At 39.6% G+C, this 6,511-nt stretch overlaps 1 pseudogene; it reads left to right on the top strand.

Moving 5' to 3' along the window:
- The first annotated feature begins 4,450 nt into the window (after positions 1–4,450).
- Positions 4,451–6,281, top strand: LOC108295392 (annotated as a pseudogene).
- Positions 6,282–6,511: the final 230 nt, after the last annotated feature.

The raw sequence follows: 6,511 nt of genomic DNA, 5'->3' as shown, positions 1-6,511 counted from the left end.
ATGCAAGTAAAGTGCTTAGTGATAGGCCTGGCATCTAGTGGAGGATTTGATCATCATAGTTATTAATGCCATTATTACTTTAACAGTGTTTGGTGTACACAGAGGAAAGATAAAGGAAGAGCAGATCTTGCTTTTTGCACAGATTTTGCTTCTCACTAATTTATGTGTGATTGAGCAGGAATTTTCTTTTGCATGAATTCTGTAGTTGCTATTGTTCATTTTTATACATTTCAGCCTTCTTTTCAAGAGAATAATGTACCACTTTTGAAGATTCACTGCATAAAAGTGGCATCTGTCAGCTATATCCCTAAGAAACTGTTCTAATTTACAGGATGCAGGTGTTTGACTACAAGAATTTCTTTAGTCAGTGATGTGAAATTTTTTTTTCTAGTAAAAGTATTTCAGAGAAACCAGAATAAGAATTTCTTTCTTCTTAGAAAATAATCTATACATTGTATTTTCTTTCTTTTAAAATTTTTAATCTTTATTTTATTTCAATAGTTTTTGGGGTACAGGTGGTTTTTGGTTATGTGGATAAGTTCTATTGTGGTGATTTCTGAGATTTTGGTGCACCCGTCACCTGAGCAATGTACACTGTACCCAATGTGCAGTTTTACCATTGTATTCGCTCCCACTCTTCCCCCCAAGTACTGAAAGTCTTTGCATCTGCATAGCTTAGCTCCCACTTATAAGTGAGAACATATGATGTTTGATTTTCCATTCCTGAGTTACTTCACTTAGAATAATGTCCTCCAGCTTCATGCAAGTTGCTGCAAATGCCATTATTACATTCTGTTTTATGGCTCTGTAGTATTCCATGGTGTGTACATACCACATTTTCTTTACCCATTTGTTGGTTGATGGGAATTTAGGTTGGCTTTATATTTTTGCAATTGCAAATTTTGCTGCTATAAACATGCTTGTGTATGTGGCTTTTTCATGTCATGACTTCTTTTTCTTTGGATAGATACCCAGTAGTGGCATTGCTGGATCAAATGGTAGTTCTACTTTTAGTTCTTTAAGGAATTTCCATACTGTTTTCCATAGTGATTGTACTAATTTATGTCCCCACTAGCAGTGTAAAAGTGCTTCCTTTTCAGCACATCTGCGCCAACATCTATTATCTTTTGATTTTTTAATTATGGTCATTCTTGCAGAAATAAGGTGGTATCTCATTTTGGTTTTAATTTGCATTTCCCTGATAATTAGTGATGCTGAGCAGTTCTTCATATGTTTGTTGGCTGTTCATATATCTTTTGTTGAGAATTGTCTGTTCATATCCTTTGCCCACTTTTTGATGAGGTTGTTTGGTTTTTTCTTGCTTATTTGTTTAGTTTCCTAAATGTCCTTTGGAGAAAGATTAAATAAAGAATTTAGGTTCAGTTATAAACTTGTTGATAATATCTATGTGTCCCCAACCTAATAGCTCAGCAAGATACTCTGGGGAGCTTTTAAAAGTAAAGACTCGACCCAGGCGTGGTGGCTCACACCTGTAATATCAGCACTTTGGGAGGCCGAGGCGGTGTGTCACCTGAGGTCAGGAGTTTCAGACCAGCCTGGCCAACTTGGTGAAACCCAGTCTCTATTAAAAATACAAAAATTAACTGGGCATGGTTTTGGCTGCCTGTAATCCTGGCTACTCAGGAGGCTGAGGTAGGAGAATCACTTGAAACTGGTTGGCAGAGGTTGCCCTGATCCGAGATCGTGCCATTGCACTACAGCCTGGGTGACAAGAGAGAAACTCCTTCTGAAAAGGGAGGGAGGGAGGGAAGGAGGGAGGGAGGGAGGGAGGGAGGGAGGGAGGAGGGAATATTCCCCTTAAAACTTGGTCCATTGGGAGCTGACTGGGTACAGGAGGATGTGAGACCTGTTTACCATGTGGACTAGTGGACAGCTTCTATTTTGAGCCAAAGGAGGCAGATGAAAATACCTTAAGAGCACTGAAGCTAAGAACTTGTGATGTCATAAGACCCCTGGGTTGGCACATCCTTCCCATTTAAGTGATGCTCTGAGTTCCATCTGAACTCCTTTTAATTTCCTTAGGAAAAAATGGGCAAAGCTACGAGAGCTAATTAATGGTCCATTTGTGATAAAAAATTTTGCAACTGTGATCAACTTATCTCTTCCAAAGAAAATAATCCATTAGCTGTGAGAGTATTTGCCCTCAGAGGCAGCATGAGGGACCAGGGGCAAAGGATCAAGAATAGGCAAATACCTTGTTTGACCAGTATTGTGAGTGACTAGGCCTGATTTAAATATCTGGCTTGAAAGGTACCTACTACATTTTGAAAATGTGGATGACTTAAGGATGGTTTACAGGATTATTTTATTAACAACACAGAAGGTTCATTTTACACAGTCTTTTTAGAATTTGGAGTCCTGTTCTGGCTTGCAAAGTTGTTTTCATAATTCTAAGACCTGTATTTGAAGTCACAGGGCAGTGGAATAGCCATGTTTTGTGGTATTTGAAAAGAATCTGTACTTCTTTTAGCTTTCCTAGTTTCAGAAAATGCAGACTGATCATATATTCTAGCATGCCTAGAGTTTTAGATTGCAAAAATAGTCACAACACTTTTCAGTAACTTTCATCAAATGGTGGAGTCCAGTTTTTCATTCTTTAAATCTGGGACTGACCTTGTAACTTTCCTCAATACATCATATCTAGTAAAAATGATGAGGTATAAGATGTATGAATTATGAGCCCAAGCTTTAAGAGGCCTTAATCTCAACTTTTGTTGCCTGTAGAATGCTGTGTCTATCATTTGGAAAAGACAGTCCCACGTATAATAAGACAAGCTGCACATTTGCTGACAACTGCCAGACCTGTGAGCCTAGAATGATTTAGAAGCTATCTTAGATCATTCAGCCACCAGCTGGCCTGAATTCTGTGAGCCCAGAGAAAATCAGCCAAGCAGGCCCAAGCCACAAAATCCTCCTAAGTGACCCATAGAATCATGTCATTAAAAAAAAGTTTATTTAAATCCAATGTTAGTATGCTATGCGGCAAAAGCCATCTGATATGCCTGGGACAGTCTTACACCTGTTGTCATAGAGTAATTATAGTAATGCAGTTTTGGTAATGCATTTTTTTAAAAATTTAATTTTTTTTAAAGTTCTGGGGTACATGTGCAGGACGTGCAGTTTTGTTACATAGGTAAATCTGTGCCATGGTGGTTTGCTGCACAGATCAACCCATCACCTAGGTATAAAGCCCAGCATGCATTAGCTACTTTTTCTAATGCTCTTCTTCCCCTGCTCACCTTCCACAGGCCCCAGTGTGTGTTGTTCCCCTCCCTGTGTCTATGTGTTCTCATTGTTCAGCCCTCACTTACAAGTGAGAACATGTGGTGTTTGGTTTCCTGTTTCTGCGTTAGATTGCTGAGGCGAATGGATAATACATTCTTTTATTCTCAAACTATCCTTGCTTGAGTATGTTGTAAAGTCAACTTAAGTAAATAATACCACCATCTACTCACTTGCCAAACAAGTATTTCTGTTGTGAGCTAGATTGAGCAGAAGGCAAAATAACAGTGGCCCATCCTACTATAAGTCTTGTTTTTTGTCATTTTTTTGTTTTGTTTTTAAGATTTCAGCTTTTTAAAAGAACTCCTTTTGAAATAGATAAATATAATAGTTTTCTTTACAGGTGTTTATCTGACAACTGACACAGTATCTTAGAATGATGTCTCATACAATCTCAGTGTACCTCTGAAACTGATGAGATTTGCTCCCTATTTGATGTTGAATGATTACAAGACTTGAATTATGGAGATCAAAAAGTCAGTGTTGTTTTCAAAGAAATACTTTTGAGTAGCAATACATGAATAAAAAAATGCATGGTGCAATTATTCTATTAATAAAGTGACTAACACACAGTCATATATTATAGTAGAAGCACATTTCACAAGGGTTTTCTAAAATGAATCAATATGTAAAATAATTCAAATAAAATGTTACATGCTACACTTTGTTTTGTAATATATTTTTCTCCGAAGACATAGATACAACATTTATAAAATATATATTTCGATGTTGATAAATTATCTGAAATGCTTTCTTTGCTAAATGGACTGGCCATTTGCAAGACTGTGATATTGAAAATTTGGGCCTTAGTCTTTCTTCCCTTTATTTGCAATTCCTTGCCAACTGGAACAAAACACACATTTCAGGGTAGGTAGGATTTGCTCTGTCTCTTCTTTTAACTGACAATGTGACATATGCACATAGTAAACTTTTCAAACAGTACAAAGACCAACATTTATAGTAAAATATTAGTCCTCTTCTCACTGTAGATTCTAAGACCTCCAATCCTCTCGGGAAGTAACCTCTGCTGAGCTTCTTTTACATGTCTGTTCTATGCATGTGAATATGTATTTTCAATACATATAGATGCTTTCTACCTTAAGCATCAAAAAGCATTTCTTCTTGCCCCTTTCTTTGCAGAATCAGCATGGCAGCTGGGATCCTGTACACATATCCTGAAAACTGGAGGGCCTTTAAGGCCCTCATTGCTGCTCAGTACAGTGGGGCTTAGGTCCATGTACTGTCGGCACCAACACACTTCCACTTTGGCCAAACCAACCACACCTCTAAATTTCTCCACAGATTTCCTGCTGGCAAGGTTCCAGCATTTGAGATGGATTCTGTGTGTTTGAGAGCAATGCCATTACCTACTATGTGAGCAATGAGGTGCTGCAGGAAAGTACCCCAGAAGCAGCAGCCCAGGTGGCACGGTGGGTGAGCTTGGCTGATAGTGATATAGCACCCCCAGCCAGTACCTGGGTGTTCCCCATCATGGACATCATGCACCGCAACAAGCAGGCCACTCAGAATGCAAAGGAAGAAGTGAGGAGAATTCTGGGGCTTCTGGATGCCCACTTGAAGATAAGGACTTCTCTGTGGGCAAGCGAGTGACTGGCTGACGTCACAGTCGTCTGCACTCTGTTTTGACTCTATAAGCGGGTCATAGAACCTTCTTTCCACCAAGCCTTTCCCAATTTTGTAATATATTTTTATTATATATATAAAATAGTATATATCATTATTATAATATATTTTATTATATATCATATATAATAATAAATTATATCTACATATAATTTATATACTATATAATACCATATACAATATTTTGTAATATACTTTAAAATATTAAAATAATATGATATATTATATATATTATAACTGCTGGTTCCTCACCTGCATTAACCAGCCCCGGTTCCGGGCTGTCTTAGGGGAAGTGAAACTGTATGAGAAGATGACTCAGTGGATGCTAAAAAGTTTGCCGAGAGCCACCTCAAAAAGGACACACTACAGAAAAGGCAGGGTTCACAGGAAGAGAAGCAGAAGCCCCAGGATGAGCAGAAGGAAGACAAAAAGGCAGCAGCCCCTGCTCCTGAGGAGGAAATGGATGGATGTAAGCAGGTGCTGGCTGCTGAGCCCAAGGCCAAGGACCCCGTTGCTCACCTGCCCAAGAGTACCTTTGTGTTGGAGGATTATTTATTTATTTATTTATTAGACAGAGTCTTACTCTGTCACCCAGGTTGGAGTGCAGTGGTGCCATATGGGCTCACTGTAACCTCTCTCTCCCAGGTTCAAGCGATCCTCCTGCCTCAGCCTCCTGAGTAGCTGGCATTACAGTCACCTGCCACCACGCCCAGCTAATTTTCTGTATTTTTAGCAGAGACAGGTTTTCACCATGTTGGCCAGGATGGTCTCGAACTCCTGACCTCGTGATTCTCCCGCCTCAGCCTCCCAAAATGCTGGGATTACAGGCTTAAGCCACTGCACCCAGCCATGTTGTATGAATTTAAGCAGCAAGGATTCCAATGAGGACACACTGTCTGTGGCACTGCCACATTCTGAGAGCACTTTGATAAGGATGGCTGGTCCCTGTGGTACTCAAGAGTATTGCTTCCCTGAAGAACTCACTCAGACCTTCATGAGCTACAGTGTCATCACTGGAATGTTCCAGCAACTGGACAAGCTGAGGGAGAATGCCTTCACTAATGTCATCCTCTTTGGAACCAGCAATAGCAGTTCCATTTCTAGAGTGTGGATCTTCTGAGGCTAGGAGTTTACCTTTCCGCTGAGTCCAAGTCGGCAGGTGGACTATGAATCATACACATGGTGGAAACTGGATCCTGCAGCAAGGAGACATAGACACTGGCTCGAGAGTACTTTTTCTGGGATGGGGCTTTCCAGCATGTTGGCAAAGCCTTCAATCAGGGAAAGATCTTCAAGTGAACATATCTTGCCATTGCCAAGCTCCCTGCACCTGCCCTTCAGGGAGATGGGGGTCAATAAGGGAAACTGAACATTTAAAAAAAAAAAGTCTCTTCTCTCACATGGCTTCCTTACTTTGGTGAACTTTTTTAACCTCTGCTTGTTTCAGGTGTGTCATCGATATAATATTAATGTAGCATCACATAATTAATTTGGAATTAATTGGTTGTTTTTAATAAAGCTCCTGGAAAGGTATCTGGCAGAAAAGGGAGCATTTTGTGTTATT

This window comes from Cebus imitator, unplaced genomic scaffold (genome assembly GCF_001604975.1).
Source record: "Cebus imitator isolate Cc_AM_T3 unplaced genomic scaffold, Cebus_imitator-1.0 Scaffold636, whole genome shotgun sequence".
NCBI lineage: Eukaryota > Metazoa > Chordata > Mammalia > Primates > Cebidae > Cebus > Cebus imitator.
Note: the sequence above shows the minus strand (reverse complement) of the source record. Positions and strands in the feature narration are given on the sequence as shown.